Genomic DNA, 17,889 nt, shown 5'->3' with positions numbered 1-17,889 from the left:
AGGTGGTGAGTGCTGTGTCGGCAGTGGTGTCCCACATTATGGGAATACTTTGAGTAGGTGGTCCCACTTTGGTTGTAAAGAAACTCGCCCTGTTTTCAGTAGCTGCTTCACCCACCTGGTGAATGCCTGGTTGACATTATGATGCTAATATGTGAACTTCTGTGTTTCCAGCTAGTGTTAGGTGTGTCTATCCAAACTGCGTTATTCCTTTGGATAGTAGCTATCGTGTGCTCTAGGCTGACTGCTGTGGTCCACCCTATACCAGGGGTGGACATGGGCCTTCTGGCATTGTATTAAAAAATATAATGACGTATTCTAGCACTGAAGAGAGTTCCAAAGGTTAAAGGCAGGGAGACAAAAAGGCATGTAAGAGAATTAAAACTGCTGTTTTATGAAACCTTGCTGCTTGGTCTGTTGTGGGGGTGGCTGTATGTCACCAGCCTCATTGGTGAGATGCTTTCCATGCTTTGTGGTGCTGCAGGTTGGGTGAAGTCCCAGCCCAGGTGTCTGTGGTGTGCCAAGAGAGTGTTGTAGTGGGACTGCAGCCTGGGCCTCCATCTATTCTCTACCTGATTCTTGTTCCTTGGATGTTTCAGGATCCGGCTCCACAAGTTAGAATACAAATGAAGACCTCGATTAGAACTTTAAATGGGATTCTCGAGACTTTTCTTTCTACCTGAGGCAGTGCTATGTATGCTGATTTTAAACACGAAGCACTTTTGGCATGCTTCTTCATTTCATACAATCTCTCTAGCAGACTGTTTTCTTACTGTAGTTTCTCTTTTGTATGTATATTCAGAAACACTGTGTATGTGCCTGAATGCATGCAGCTTTGGGGAGTAACACATAGCCACGGTCAGCCCCTGTGTGCTGTGGGTCATCCTGCCCCACCAAGGCATGGAGGGAATTTGGGCTTGCTGGCTGTCCTGTTCCCATCCTGTTCTGATTAGCACTGCTGTAGGCTGGGGCCTTTCTGGGAGCTTACTGACCGACTTGTGGGTGCTGTGGCCCATCGTGGATGTGACCAAGGGCTGCAGGAAGTCATGGTGCAGTTCTCAGATGCCTCCTGGTGTCCAGCCCTACTGCTCCTGAGGAGCCAGTCCAAACCACCTGCTGGTGCAGGCAATGCTTCTGCTTCCTTCCAAGCAAGTCCTACCCATCTCCTCAAGCTCTTTAAAGACCACGTGTGATTGGAACTCTTTCAAATAGCCATTTGAACAATTTATAGATAAAACTGTGATATACCAGCATTTAGATGCACAATGTTTTGCAATAGAAAAGTCAGCAAAAAGAATAAAATGAGGGCAAAGTGTTTTGGAGACTGGCCCTCACTGAAGAGGGGGAAAACTGCTGGGAAACCCAGGCTGAAATGCAAGTTGGAAAAAGGGAGAGGTTCTGACTGAAAGAAAATCAGAGGTTAAATGCAGCTGCACTATGCTTTCTGGTGTGTTTTATTGGGAGGCTGAAGCCTGCGTGTGGAATGTTTTGGCTCAAAGGGAATGCAAACATTGTCCTGGGCTCTGCCTCTAGGCTGTGTGCTTTGGTCTTTGTGGATCGTATTTAACATTGGGCAGTGGTATTGCTGCTGCTTTGTCAGGCTGTCAAGCCCACTGGGAAATGCAAGCCAATTCTGCTTTAAGTGTATTCTTCTTTTTTATTATTTTTTTAATTTTTATTTTTTCTGTAGACCTTCTAACAGTAAAACAGCTTTTGCCTATGATTACTGCTTTACGACAGGACACGATGAAGCGTTTAAGAATTTCTGTAACTTTGGAATTATCTTTACATTGGCCCCCGTTAAGATTTCTGACAATTGCTGTTAATCTTTAGTCCAGGGAAAAAGGCTTTTTCCACACCATATGGACTAGACCAGATTTATCTGCTGCCTGTTGTCCTTCATGGGACATGAAGCACATTCTGTTGAGTGATGGATCATCTCCGGATGTGTCGTGGCCAGAGCATGTTGGCATGTACGAACAGTTGACAAAGTCCTCCATACCCACATTTGGTCAATGTACTTATTTGCAGCCTATTTTGCTATTTTATTTCCACTGCACTTAGTGTGCATTTTCACACTCCCATTTCACAGGCTCCATGAACACTGCTAGGCTGGAGATCAGCTTCTTGTGCAATGTGCTCAGTGAAGTCTTCTATTTCCCAACTGTGAATCAGTGCAAATGTGAGCCATTAAAGCCTATGATTGACTCCAGACTAAGGCTTTACTCCCAGTTTATGCACTGTTGAAGGCTAGGTTTTTTGTTCTTTGATACTTGTGTTTTGTAAGAGCCTCCTGGCAAAATCAGTAATGCAAAGTCAACTCTTTACTAATTGATTTGTAATAAAGAAGGTATTTATGTGGCCTGAGAGTTGAAAACCTCAAACTCTGTTTCAGGAAGAGGTTCTACCAACCTACTGTATTTTAGGGTGTGTAAGCACTGCCAGGAAGTCGTCTGCTCTCTGGTCCTTTTCTTTGAACATCTGAAGCTATGCGGTACTGACAGCATATGATCAAGGTGTTTGTGTTAATGCACCTGGTCTTGGGAATGGCAGTGTATTTCTCTTTAGTCCACAAAAAAATGGATCTCTTGAAATGATCACAGATCTGACTCCATGAGTAATACACAAATGGATCAGGAGATGAGTAGGGCTTTGTTCTACAGTAGCAAAAGTTAAAGTTTCCTTCAGTGGGATCAAAATGCTTGCAGACTTTATTGAAACTTGTCAATTTAAAAAATATCATTTTCCCTTTTAGGATTGTGGTGTCTAGCATTGAAAATTAACTTAGATATTTATGTCCTGAAACAGATGATTGCTAAGCGATTAGAGTAAAACAAATGTATTTGCAAGTTTTGTATTTTCTTCAGTTCTGCTACTTCCTGGCTAATTTTACCCATCAAGACTTCTTTATGGCTCTCTTTTTGTGTCTTGTCAACTCAGCTGAATTAAAATTAAAGCATAAAGTGAAATGTTTATTTAATCATGGCGACATTCTTAAAAACTTATGAGGTTTCCTGTATCACTAAGAAAGGACCTTCAAAACTTCCTGAACTTCTTAAAATGCATTCCTCAACACTGATAATTAATGAAGATGTACTAAACAGTGAAGCAGCATTTAGTCTGTATTTGAACAATTAGTAATTTAGATGAAGTTCTCCTAGTGTGTCAAATATGCTTAACTTTGATTTAAAAAAAGGTCTCATAAAATAATCAGATCTTTCGCACAAGAGTATTTCTACCTAATTTAAATTCTGGTGATACAACAGCCTTAACCATAATATTTTTAGCGAGGGGAAGAAAAAGCGATTCAGTGTTCAATTCCAGACCTTCTATAGAAAGTATAAAAGAATGTTCATGGAAAGGAAAACGGAGTCCAACAGTGGAATTCACACAGCTTGGTTAATTACACAAATATTAATTCATGCAGGTTCTCAGACCAGATTTCACTTTGCTACTTGACTCTTTGCAGACTTGTGTCCCATCGTTACAGCAAAGCAAAGACTGAACGATGCCAATAATCTCAGGCTGTTCCCTGATATGATAAACTTTGTCAGAGAAGAATATAATTGACTCCAGGTTCTATACTTAGCTGTTAATGTACATAACTTCTTCATAGTGTGTGTGTGAACCATGGAGCATGGGAAAGCAAATGAAGTGTTAATTTTCCAGAAAGAGCTCAGTTCTGCCCAGTGATGAGTGATGCTGCCCAGATTCAGAAATTGACTTATTTCTGTGATTAAAGTTAAGCACATGCTTAATCTCATTGATCTGTAACATCAGTATCTGTTCAATCCAGAGCTGCAATTGGTGTTGCAAACACTGAGTAGAGGTGACTGGGCTTTGTGTCCTGATGTTGCCCACCAAGTTTCTTGTGGACTGGGAGGTGCAAAAAAACAAAAGGTAATTGCCTGAAGATGGACTTCTGGGGCTTCTAAATTCTGAACTACAGTTGGTCTTTCCACCTTGAGTTTTCATTTTTTAAGTCCTGAGTGAAATTTTAGTCACTAACCTTTTGTAACAAATACAGATTTGGGTGGAAACTGTTTGAAGGGAGAGGATGCGAACTAGGAATAATCTGACCAGCAGCACTCTAGATGGCAGAGAATATTAAACTAGAAAAATTACAAAGGAAAGATAAAAATTCTAGGGCTGTATGTCTGTGGTGTGAGACAAATAACAATCAATAGCATACATTTGTAGCCTGTTGTAACTGGGGAAATAAATAGGAATATAATGGTGCCCTCTAGACCTGGTGCTTCTGCTAGTGTGCACATGTCCTTTGCATACTTGGAAATATAAATGCCACGGCACCAATATCTAATAACATCTGAGTGCAAGTTCATTTGAACTGCTTAGATGTGGGGCATAAAACTGACATATGCTACTGAAAAGCTAATTTTATCTTCCTGGGGCTATTTTTGAGGCCTCTTTCATTTCTGAACTATTTCTTCTGTAGAATACCCTTCGTCTGTCCTTAAAACACACTGGAGAGGCAAGCAAACAACTTGTTTAGGATGCTTATTGTTTGGTTTTCTGTTGCAATTATTCTGTTTCAGGTGAGAATTAGCTCTTTACAAATGTCACCCTCCCTCCCCCAGTAGTGTTTATTAATGCCCACAATCACCTTTCGTAGTTTTGCTAGGAAAATCTTTATTCCCAAATAATCTTTACTCACCAAGCTGGTGTCCACTAAAAGCACGGGCATTTTTTCACACCATTTTAGATAATGGGCTGAGTTTAAAAAAAAAAAAAAAAAAAAAAAAAAGTGCTATTCATATAGTACCTTTCATCAGTGGTAGAATTGCAGTGGTTTGTTTGAACAGAGGTCAGCTTTAACTTTCTTGTTTCATAACCTCAAACATAAGCATTCTTGGTCAGCTTTAGGACTGCTGATGAGATGAGAAAGGTACCATTGTCTGCCCACCTTTAATGTTAACAGAATTAAATAAGCTTCTTTTTGTTCCTTGATCTTCAGTTAAAAATAAAAAAAAAATTAGAACCATTATAAGCATTAATATCTATTTTCAAACATGCAGGGGGGATGGGAATCCTTAGAAGGCATAAAGGTTTACTTTGGTTGGGAGGAAGCCCTTGGGAAGAAAGTACATGGGCTTTTGTAACGAGTTGCATTCCAGCTAAATAGACCTCAGTGTCCTAAAGTGCATTTGTGGATTGAGGGATAATGTTTGGTCTTGATGATACTATATCTGAGAATGTGTAGCATCAAAAATAAATTTATTTTCCTTTTAATCACCAAGATATCGCTAACAAACTGACATGATTCTTGGTACCATTTTCTGTGGCGGTAGTTTATAATGGAAAATAACAGGAGGAAACCAGTGCCTCAAAGGTGACACGAATGTCAGATTTATATGGTGATAAGAGACATTAGACCAATCCTCCAATGTAAAACCTAAACAAAATTGCCTGGTTCTGAAGTTTTCTCATAAAGGTAGAGGCAAAGGCAAAGTGACCTTTTTAACCCAAGACCTTAACAAAGGTTTGTAAAACTTTCTGGTCTCTTTTGAGATTAGTTATCAGGAGATATGCATGGCTTTGTCTGTTGGTGATTAAATTATACTGAATTTAATTTGAGTGGGAGAGCTCAAGCAAGGCAAGTGGCATGTGAAACTTGATGGTTATATTTATTGGGTTAAAAGAAAAGACATACAGGTACTCCAAGGGAAGTTACAGTACTCCTGGTTTTTATTCCCCTGCCTGCTATCTGGTGAGTGATAGGCTGAGGAATGCAGCATCATCCATTTCTTTTGTGGTCTCGGTTACCATAGAGCACATGCGATGTACAGCAAAACAACAAACATTTCCTGCTTTGTTTTCCTGGCAGTTTTCTGAGTTCAGTATTTTGGAATTAAAATGAAATAGTGTGAATCAATGTAGAGCACACAGAATACCTCATTTCTTGATCCTCTGATGAGCATTTTTAGAAAAAAAAACCTGCTGAAATATGCATCATAATCAATCTGATGAACAACCAATGGAGAAGGCTTTTAAATATTTAAGAATCTCTGTAGTAGAGAATAGCACAATTTTTTAAAATGAGACTGCAACTTCCTATAGACTGTCACAGAAGTCCTCCATATAAGACTTTCATACCAGAAGGTTTAAAATATCTAACCCGGGGTAGTTGAAGTTGGTATCTGATGTGGCCTCTCTGGATTACACTCACAATCTTATTTCGGTTTCTAGGATGTGACCACAGCATCTCTCCACCCCTCTTCCGGCAGGACCAATTCCTGCTGCTTCTCACCATCCCTGTGCAGCTGCTTTTGTTTCCTTTGGTAGTCCAGCAGCAAATCCTTCTCTCAGTGCCCCAAATTTCACCCCCCTTGTGAAGGACGCTGTCCTGGGCATCACCCATGCACTGAGAGCAGCCTGGGGTCTGGCACCCACCTACTGCCCAGCCCTGCCTGCTCCTGCAAACTCCCTGGCCTTGATTTTTAAACACCAGGCATAATTAATCTTAAAATAGTTTGAGCAACAGGGTGGCTTTGTAAATAACAATTTGTCATTATAGGAATTGGTTTTTGCAAGGTGAAGGCTTGAATAAGGTAATATTTTTGGGTGATGCTTAAGTGAAGAGGTTTTCTGGAGATCTGTGATTTACCTGTTACTACTATTATGCTGTTTAACAAGCAGGAAGCAGCATGTAAGAACAATAATAGTAATCTCAGTTAGAATGGGTTTGATGAAAGTACACTTTAATTCACTAATTATGACAGCTAAAAGGCATTTTTACATTTGGTGTTAAAATAAGTGTATCTGTATTTCTACCTCACTCTTCCTGCTGCAGAACTCTCTCCTACCACGTTTTTAGTCATGTTATGCAAATGCCTGTTTAAATTACTAGGAGTATTTGTTTTCTATTTCTGCCCTGTAAAACATAATTTTAATACAAATTATTTGTGAAATGCACATTGTAAAAGGAAATAAGGTTTCAGATGGCATTTCTATGATAATTTTACTGCAAATGTTGACCATGTTTTTGTATTTGTCTGTAAAAGGCAATGCAGGCTGTACGTAAGGCATATTTCAAAGGTCTAATGTTGTATGTGACTAAATTAGTGAGGTGGCGTTGGCTTCCCTTTGAACAGTTAGTCTAGCACTAATCATACGCAGCAAAATAGATCACGGCATCGCATACATTTTGTGGGAAGCTGTTGCTCACGCACGCTGTGCAGAGCCAAGCGGTGCTGCACAGCCCGAGCGCTCTCTCCTTTCCCTCCCTCTGCAGCCAGGGTTTTTGGCTCAGGGGTGCCCCAGACCCTGGCCAGGGACCGGGTACTTGCCCCGATGATGTCCAGGAGCTGCAGGCTGGGCAGCCCAGCCTCAGAAGCATGGCTGGCACCGCGGGCAGACGTGATGTATGGAAATAGGGGGAGGCAGATGCACAAGCGAGGAAGCCAAGGTGGAGGGCATGCTGATTATCCAAAGACTGGCTGTGTTGCTCTGCCAGCATGAGGAGACGGTGGAAAACTTTGGGAAGCTCGCAGGGTCTGAAGCATTTTTTCCCTGGGAAAGTGCCTGGTGAATCCCCAGCCAGATCTTCACACTGCCTCGATAAATGCAAAGCTGCAATTAAAATCACACTTTCTAATTTAGATTGATTTGTTTAATAAACAAAGGTTGGTTGCATTTAAAAAATGTATGCACAAGTTTGCTGCATGTGGGGAGAATAACGGATATTGCTGGCAAGAGATTGCTCTTAATAAAACATCTCCATTTCGATGACATGCTGTATTTTTACTTGGCTTGATCCCCAGCCTTTAAATCCAAATAGAAATTTCTGAAACAAAAAAGATTTTGGGAGGTGGGATCCTGTAGTTTGTGTCTCTATTGCACTTTTCAATCAAATGACTTGTATGAGATTGAAGTTTGACAAACCTGCTGTAGTGTTGTGAGGAAAAGCTTCCTCATAAGATCAAAAACATATAGCAGATGCATGTTTTATTGAACATTACTAAAAATAGTGCTTTAAACCCTTACTCTGTCTGTAATGCTCTTTAAGTATCTTTTCAACGTTGCCTTCATTATGAAGTCTCTGAGCTTTGGAAATAATTTTGTGATTCTTTCTATTCCACGGATCTTATTTTTCAAGGCACTCGATGTTTGTTTCCTATTTTGCATGCCTGTATGTGCAGTTGGCTGTCAGTCAGCCGATGACTGTTCAGTTGTGTCGGACAAGTTCCTAAGACTATGTCCTTAAGCAAATTCCAGACCCAGGATAATGAATGTGTTTTGCAAGGCGAATTCTTTAAGGATCTCAACAGAAATGAGGAGGATGTATTTTGCTTCTTGGTGACTCCCATCCCAGGAGCAGGGGAGCTGTTTTGGCCTTTTGTCCTCCCCACCGCTGCCTGTGCATATCCCCATACTGAGCCACCCGGCCAGCACCCCCTTCGTGTCTCCGTTGTCACCCACCTGCAACTGAAGCTGAAAAGCAGGATGCGATAAGACTGCTTACAAACACAAGGGAGCCGGAAGAGATGCCAAAGAAGTGAGGACTGGGAGGTGTGATACAAGCCAGCTAGGAGAAAACGCCTAGTCAAGATTTTATTAGGGAAAATAGACGATTGAATAAATACTTCTGTACAATCAAATATGTTATTGGTCTTGCATGATGTTATAAACAGCAGTTGCTGAAACATGACATGCCAAGCTACATTTTTATGATGTTGTGGCTTGAAATACAGCTAAAAATGGCAGGTAATTGGGTTTAGAGGATTGAGCTCAAATATTGAATTCTTCCCCCTTTCTGAAATCTTCCTGTCCTCCTGTTACTGAAAAAGACACCAAGCGTGTATTGTTCTTTTCTTTTTAAATCCATTTTAATATCACCAGTGACACAAGTCGTGTTTCTCTTGTTGAGTTCTCCATCAGGCTGATTGGTGAGAGCATTCAGCACCCATTTCTGGCATTTGCTTTCAGCCATGCAGTTTACTTTGTTTTGCTTATTTTACTCCTAGCCTAGCAATATGAAAAAAACACTGGCTTTACCTTCAAACAAACAAACAAAAACCTCCCCCCTTAAAACTATCTATACCTGGAAAAGTAAAGGGGCTGTATGTAAAAATTGCTCATTTCAGTTACCTGCAAGGAAAAAAAAAGCTTTTTTTTTATTTATTTTTTTTTTTAGGCTAAAACCAGATCTGTGAAGCTTTGTAAGTATGGGCAGAGTGGTTCTGGTTTAGCTTGTAGAGTTTGCAGCCTTTTGGCCTGGGAAGACTTTTGGGTGTGCTGAAACTTGTCTGATACCTTGCCTTCAAGCTTCCAGAGTTTTCCAGCAGTGTCCTTGCACAATGTGAAGGCACTTGTCCTCATTCAGGGCTGTGTACGTGCTGTATCAAAAAACTTAACAGTTATGTATGCAAATGAATCAAAACATATACATCGAGGCACATTAGCTGGAAAGTACTTCGTTGTTGAGCTAGTGTGCTGGAAGTAAATGACACATCCTTTAAGGAAGCTTACCAAAACCCAAGTCTTGGCTTGAAGTGAGTTTTGAGCAACTCCGCCCTTGCAAGTCATTTTGATTAGAAATGTGCAGTCATAGGAGGAGTCTGCTCTGGAAGTGCATGATGCAGCATCGTGCCACTGCCTCTGTGCTGCAGGACAGGGCAAAATGCAGTGAAATTTGAGAGTGTCATCTTTCTAAGCACCTCGCAGTCTGGCCTGGTTGAACAGAGCCCCAAATCCTCGACTCTCCTAAGAGCAGGTGATATATTAAGACAAGAGCGTATTATGCAGTAAGACATTAACAATGAATCTGAAAAGGTATTGTGAATGTTAAAATTGTACTGACTAAAATATACTGAGGTTAAAATACAGGGTAACTTTACAAATCACTATTAATTTTTTTGGCTTTCATTGCAATAACATTGATTTAATTCATTAGAATCCTTTCTAAATCTATATTTCAGTTTTAGAGTTGTCAGATTCTGTTAATGACAATTTTGCCCATCTGTTCTAACATGAAAATGAGGCTTCATGCAGTAGACATGATAGATCTCTAATAGTTGAAGAAGTAAGAATCTTAAAGGTATTTCATTTGGATTATATCCACTTTGATGCAATTCACCCTTGAAATCAAGCCTAGTACTAAAAACTTTTAACTGTATAATCAAAAAAACCAAAAATGTCATATCTTGTCATTTAGGCTACTGTCTATTTCATAATTTACATCAAAAATTTCAAAACATTCCCACTCATTCTCTCTCTAATGACAGAGCCATAATTTTGGGTGTCAGCATATCAGAATTCCCCTGGATGTGATTAGAATAAGAATTAGTTTCTTTAATTTGGCCATTCAAACGGTAATATTACTACAGTAAGTCATTCTACTGAACAAGCTAGTGCTGCCAAGCTAGGTTACAACTTAGGTTTCAATCCAGGTTTAAAACTTCTGTTCCTTGCACAGGTCAATCTTCTGAAGGAGTAATTTTTCAAAGCAGTGTGTGAGTCTTAAGCACACAAATCCAGTTAGCAAATAACAAGATTATGTTCTGTGCACTGCTTTGAAAATTTACCCCTAATATCCTAGAGATAGGAGCACAGTTATTGCACAGACTGCATATGAGGTATAATTTAAATTGTTTTTTTGTAAGCAGTTCCCTGTGTTTGTGTAATGCACTGTTATTCTGGGGAAAAATGCTCAGCTAATTATTCAGTCTAGAAAAATAAACACATCCATTAAAGGCTAGGCTACATATTAATGCACAACCTTTGCAACCATAGTGTTTTATTTGCAAATCTTCTAGAAAATTTTGTATCCATTAAATATATATGGAATGGGATATTGTCTTTATTGCTGAAAGTTACCAAATGCACATTGGCTCAAACTCAGCAAAATGCAGTGCTCCTTTGTAACAAAGGCAATAGTTCCTACCGTGCGCGTCGTTACTGCTTTTTGTTTCAGACTTCTCTTGAATTTCAGAATACAGCTAGGAAAATCAGACTAAATAAGCTCCTACAGGACCAGATTTCTAATTTCTAAATACAAACTATTGAAAATTTAGCTTTTCAAGTGTAATACTTCTAACAAATTAAAAATCAACAAAAATATTATGCTTCTATGTTACCTGTTCAAGTGTATAGAATGTACAAAAACTTTAATCAAATACTCAGGTTTGCTCAGTTTTAAATTGTGTTAGTTTAATAGTTTCTATTCTGCTGTTTATATTAATGGCATATTCTCATCTAAATATATTGCAGTGCTGAAAAGCCATCAAAACATTTCTAAGGTTGAATGAATGCAGTTGCATTCATGATTTTTTAATAAAATGATTTCTTTCTGTTGAACTGCCTCTTTTTTTTAACAGAGATCGAGATTGTATAATATATATATACATAGTTATAAGAGCATTATAAATACAAACTGCAGCTTCATTTACTGTCTGAATGTTTGATTTCAGTTCATAGCTACACAGTGGGCTGAGAAATGTGAGTTACTGTACATAAAATATGAGGGGAAAAGAAAGAAGGATAAAAAATGAGAGATGCCATTGATTGTTTTTTTGCATATTGATTAAAAGTCTTATTATTTGAAGAAGCAACTGATAATTTGCTAATAGTGATTTTCCAAGAACTGATGCTTCTAAAAGCAATTTTCATCTATTCTCCTTTTCCTCTTTCACAGTCCAGTTTACATTCTCCACTTCTTCATTCCAGTCTCTTTTGTAGGCATTTAATATTTGTAGTATACATATAAAAACAGTTTGATATTGGCTAAATTTGGGCATAGTCCATGTTATGAATATGAACATCTGCAATGGAATTAAAAGCAACATTCACCAAAATCCAAGTGCAAAGTATCCCAGTTAAGCATACGATTCTGAATGTATAATTTATTTGTTGTATTTTGTTCCTTTCCTCTGTGCGGAATGTTTATGAAATTCACAGATTTATTAGGTATTTAGAATTTTCCTTTAATTTCTTTCTGTTTTTCCCCTCTGAGCTTTCTTTGCCTGTAGTTAATCTGTGCATGGACTGGTCCCATGTCATTTTATTCTGTTTCTGTTTGTGACTAGTTTGATGACTAGGCAACCTATCAGGGATTTCAAATATTCAAACTAGAGCTGAAATTCAAGAACCTGCTATGGCTGTTTGAGTTTAAAATGTATTTTCCTATTAGTAAACTGAGCCATCCAAATACTGGGGCACCAAATAACCCTAAATAGTATTTACTGGTAAATTCTAATGCCTGTGAATCCCCCCAAACACTCTGTCTCTCGCTCCCACTCCTTTTTCTTACTTTTTTTGTTAATTTCTGTAGGAAAATTTGGAAACTTTTTGGCTAATTCTCTGATCACATCTGTTTTAGCTTGTACTTTTTTTTCCTGGGAAGACAAACACAAGAAAATGAATCAGGTGACATGTCTTTCCTGAGTTGGTGTTGGTCCAAAATTTGTGCATAACCCAACTAGACAAAAATCAAACCCAAATATTCTGATCATGACTGAGCTGGGAAGTGTTCCACTGAACAAGTGCTATGGAAAGCAAGTGTTGATGCAACCACATGTCTGTGTCCCTGCCACTCTACCCTAGAAGTTTGTATTTCAAGAAGCCAATTCCATCTAAATTCAGCAGAGGGGAGCTGGGTCAAAACCAAAGTTACTAGAGGCCTTGAAAAATTAACCCCTGGGTAGAGAGATCTTGTAAATGCTGCCGCTGTTTTGAGCAGAACAGAACATAGCTTGTATTTCTCAGGGACACCTGGTCCAGAAAAGTGCATGTGCTGTCCCATCACTGGTGGCTGGAGTGAAGTGTTAGATGAGTGGGGATTGTACCCAAAGCTTTTGCTCGGTGTGATGGCAGTCATTTGGTTCATTTGGAAAATAAACTGTTGAAAAAAGTCTTTAATTCTTGGAAACAGTGGATTTGGTGTTGACTCATACTGAGTTTTATTTCATTACAAAATTCCAGCTTTGTCCTTTTGTATGTGAAGAGCATACCCCGGTTGCCCAACTGTCCAGGTATCTGACTTGTTTCCCTCCTGAAAAGCACCATATAAAGGCAACCCTCCATCAGCTAGTTACATAGTCTAAATGTAGATGCTACAATTGTCCTTCTCCAGGGTGAGCTTCCACCCACATGCAGATGTGGAGGAAAGAACAGGGGTTTATCAGGAAAAATGAAAGGAGATAGGAAGCAGAATTCCCATAGATCACTGCTGTTTCACTCTTAATATTTAATTAAGAACATGATATATTGAACGCAGTAAGAGCTGAGTAATAGTTGCTAATATTCATCATGTTTACAAGTTTAAGGAAAACTTTCAAAAATCTACCCACAAGTAAATGCAGAGGTACCAACAGGAAGGCTTTTTGTCATAATGTGGATTGAATATGGCAATCTGATCCATCTTTCTAATAGTGCTGGTAAACAGACTGTTCTAATCAGATACAAATGCTAATATATATAAAATCTTTACCCATTTAAAAATAATAAATAAAATATTTTGCTCCAATTAATTCTGATTGTGCTAGTAGAACATACAATCAACAATGTTATGCAAATAGTTATTTGTGCAGATGAAATCAATAACTTATTTTCTTTTGTAATATACAGAAAAAAAAAGGTTATTATTAATTGCTTATAAAACTAAATCTTTTGTGGGAAGCCTGCAGGTATTAATCTCATTATCAAGACTTTTGTTCAGAGTCTGTATGGCCATTATTGTTCATGATTCGACCACTCAAGAAATCTTGCCATAGAGTCCTATTTTGAAAGTATTTATTGGAAGCTGAATGAAATTAGTTCTTTATGAGCTAAGTAATTGTAAAGTTACATTATCCTGTGGAAAGAGATAACTGATAAAATCTAACAATTTCAATTTTAAAACGGCTGTTCCTTGCTACACTGAAGTCATGATAACCCTCATATTTATAAATCTATAGCTTACCGGCTACACATACATAGTCATGAAGTATCAGTTACGCTTACTGATAAAATTACTTTAAATATTGATTATAAAATAACCCGTGTTAACAAAAAGTATATTGCTTGCTCATGCACACAGTATTGTTTGCTTCATTTGAATTCCTGTAACTCTAATTCTTTTCTCATTTTTGTTTTATTCTCTTGAACAGCCATTGTTCAACTTGGTCTGATCAGTGAACAGAAGCTTCGCTAATTCAGCTGTAGCGACAGCCCCGTATGCCAGTGGGTGCTGGGGAAGGACCTACAGCCCCATGAGGAAAATGTGGCAACGTTCTTAGCTGCCCAGCAGGAATGAGCACACTTTGGTTAAGACTTTGTGCACCTTGCTGTATATCCTACAGAATTTTTTTTTGATGAAAAATGTCATCTTTAGATGGATGAGGAGAAAAGGACAGTCCAAGCTAGTAATACAAGCAGCTAATGCTGCTCACTAGTCTCTAGACAGGTCTCCTTGTCATACCTGATCCCTGGAGAGCTTGGATTTAGTAAGGACCTCTTGCGGTCACAGTTCTTCAGTCTTTGAGTAACTATGGACTCTTCTTTGCCACTGGACATTTGGCCTTGTACTGAGTATGTGTCCTCGGCACCCAAGGGGATGTCTCCATGGTATCTCCACCGTGTCTTTGAAGAGGTACTATTACCTTGCTGCCCTACTTCCCTTACATCTGCAGAAACTAATGGGGCACACTTATTCCAGAAAAGGGCCAGTGCGTCTTCAGCAGTGAAGCTTTTCCCACCCTGAGGTAGGTGTTGAGCTCCTTTACCCTTGGACATGGTTCTAGATATATAGTGCTTATCCTATGCCTATGAATTTGTCTTTAAAGTCATGCCTGCTGCTGTCAAAACAAGCTTAAATTTTGTCTTCAAAATGATCTCTGCCTTATTCACAATCAAATTGTGTAAGTCATGATTCTTCCATAACTTTCTTCCATGTTGTTTTCAGAGAGGGAGCTAAATAACCTGGAGTATAATTGTAACTTCCCTTCGCAATGAGAGTACCTAATTTCCAGGATGCTCTCTATGGTAGCGAAGGCTACTGTGTAAAACAGAAAACAAACAAGCAAATAAAACCAACAAACCAACCAACCAACCAACCAACAAACAAACAAAAAACAACAAAAAAACAAATCCTCAGGACAGCTACAGCACTGTGCAGAGCAATTATCTGTTTTGAAAGTCTGTAGTGTTTTTATTCTTGATTTTTTTTTTTTTATGACTCCATCCACTTCTAAAGTTTGCCATGAATCACGGAAGACCATCCAAAGTGACATAAAACATCCAGCAGATCAGAAGCAGCAATTTCATAAAAAACAGTGTGTGTCTGTTTTCTTGCATGTATCTTACAGGATGGCTGGGTCTTTTTTTTTTTTTCTTTCTTTTTTTTTTTTTTGAGGAAACATAGCAACCCAAAGTTGTAACTTATTGTTATGCATGGGGTTTCATCCATGTAATTTATTTTTTTTTAATGTGGATATTAGGATACATTCCCAACACAATTTGGTGTTACTGGTTCCTTCTGCCGTGATTGTGGCATCAGGAAGACGTTGCCTGTCTAGGTGAGGCCTGGCCACCTTGTCTGTGGGACAGGCAAGAAACTTCATAGTTTCACTGTCAGTTCCAAAAATATAAAGAAATAGACTCAGAAATCTTCTCAGTTTATAGAATCTGTTGCCAATTAGCTGTGCTGGGGTGTGGTTAACACAAACTAATCATACTCTGGAGTGCTAAAATGTACATGGTGCAGCAGAGTGCCTTGCGTCTCCTGGGGTGTGATTATTTAATGATAATGATGCCCCCTGCAGAGGCACCTTATTGCTCTTTTGCAAAAACAATCTTTATTGAGGGGAATTAATTGCATTGTTGTTGATAGCCAGAAATAAGTTAATATTTTGAAATGATCTTTCTGGTTTGCACAGCTTAAAGGGATGTTCGCACAATTATGTTAAATAAATGACCTGCTTTGAAAGTTTCTCCATCTATTAGGTCTGGATTCGAAAACCACTCTGGAGATACATGTTCTCTGAAGATTTGATTTCGCTGTGAGTCTTGAAATGCTGAGAAGAGTTAATCTTTCTGTTCCATGGATACCTTATATTGCTGCCTAAAAATTGATCTCTTCAGGGTCACTGACTGTGTTTTCTAGTTAGAGGCAAATTTGCAGTTATACTGGATTCCCACAGCATATTTACTCTATGCAAAGTATCTGAGAGCAACTTTTATGGTAGGGTTTTTAATTAGTGCGATGTATAAAAGCAGCAAAGTTAATAAGGATGAAATCTGCTGGTGTGCTGACTTCTATGGAAGGCAATTGCCTTAGAGTCATGGTCATAGCCTAGTCTTAAATATCCATCCATATTATTGCAGTGGCACTACATAGATTTTGGAAGATGCAGCTCACAGTTCACAAATGAAAAAGATACAAGCAGCAACATACACTTTACATACTCCTATCCTACCCGCTAATTTATCTCCAGAATAATCGCTAATTTACTTATCTCAGTGATAATGTTTGCCACAGTAGTTTGGGTTTTGTTTCTCACTTTATGGGAGTCTTTGCATCATTTTTATCACCTGCTTGCTTTTTTATACTAATGGTTCAATACATCAGCATTACAGTAATAATCTAGGTATATATTCATTGTAAAATGATGATTTACTGCATCAGGACGGATGTATTTACCGTGTATGCAATGTTGCAACAAATGAAAATATCAGAAATATGTGGCACTGTGTAAGCACATGTGTAGGCATATCTGAATGTATAAATGGGCGTAAAGCACAGCAACTTGAAGTCACCCACGCTCGTTCCATGCACAGGACCACTGAACAGAATGCAGAAGCCCACCGCAGGGCTGCAGCAGGTGAGCAGGAGCTCGTGAGCCAATCTCTTGCTTCTGCTCTTGGTGGCCCCAGCTTGGTAAGGTTTGGTAATGAGGAGTGTTAGTAACTTTCAGGAGGGTTTGGCATGCTGCTCCTTCTTGCTGGGGACATGGTCTCTGCTCCTGCCTGTCTGCAAGGGGGAGTGGTACACCCTGAAACACTGCTTTGTAAGGAGCGATCATCATGCCTTTGAGACTCAGTGATTACAGGACAATTCAGGCTGGAAGGTACAGTTTGCTATATACATATGTGCATGTGTTTCCTTATTTTTCTTAATGAACTGCTCTAATATCTTTGAAAGGGAAATTTTCATTTTATTGGCCTCTTCCAGGGCACTGCCAGGTGCAAATATTCAGCTGTGTGCCTAAAGCCCTGATCTGCCTGGTGATGTTGGATTTTCAAATCATTTCTGTTGATACTTTTTAATAAATTGGAAAACCCAGGTGAGCAGCTCATTAGAGATGCTTGTATCCAGTCTAGCAGGGCTTGTGGTTGATGCTGGTCCTCTGTTGGTGGTACTGAAGTAGTGCTTTTTGCAGTGAAACAGCTTAATCTAACTTTGAAGTTGTCAACTGGGGAAGAGGCAAAACCAAGTCTAATCTCAGTATCTGGTAGCTTCATCCTGGATGGGGTGGGACAAAGCCATCTGGTCTCCCCTGTCGCTCTTTGCTCTTGAATTCAGTCACAATACTGTTGTTTATATGTTTAGACCAAATAATAACTTCAGCAGTATTGAGCAATCATGACAATTAGGTGTCCAGCTCTTGCTGTGGATATTTTATGTGTTCTTCGTACCTTCTGTTTACAACACCATAGTTATTTTTTGGATAAATATCCCAAGAAAGAAGCACATGGTACTTTGATTTCACTCTTTAAGTCCTGTACCACTTGCAAGTTCCTTAGTTTTTGATTTTCAGTTGCTCATTAGGTTTCTCTAAGCCAGAGGTCAGTCCTCCTTGTGACTGGAGTAGGATGCACACAATAATTGATGACAGTCACAGGGAAAGGGGAGAATTGTGTGCCCGATGCAAGACAAAGTTTATGGGGAAAAGGGAT

The 17,889-nt window shown here is 39.1% G+C and overlaps 1 protein-coding gene across 3 annotated transcripts in view; it reads left to right on the top strand.

Annotated features, from left to right (window-relative positions):
• LOC310905625 (uncharacterized protein) overlaps nt 1-17,889 on the top strand; it is a 57,012-nt gene that overhangs the window by 22,736 nt on the left and 16,387 nt on the right. For 2 of the 3 annotated variants that reach the window (XM_083852171.1, XM_083852173.1), the window contains one exon: nt 14,103-14,696. The exons of the other annotated variant lie outside the window; for it this stretch is intronic. The gene's annotated coding sequence lies outside the window, so the exon portion shown is untranslated. The remainder of the gene's footprint in view (nt 1-14,102; nt 14,697-17,889) is intronic. 3 annotated transcript variants of the gene reach the window in all.

This window comes from Anser anser (assembly GCF_964211835.1).
Source record: "Anser anser genome assembly, chromosome: 11".
NCBI classification, from domain to species: domain Eukaryota; kingdom Metazoa; phylum Chordata; class Aves; order Anseriformes; family Anatidae; genus Anser; species Anser anser.
The sequence above is the reverse complement of the archived record's forward strand: the minus strand, read 5'-3'. Positions and strand labels throughout refer to the sequence as shown.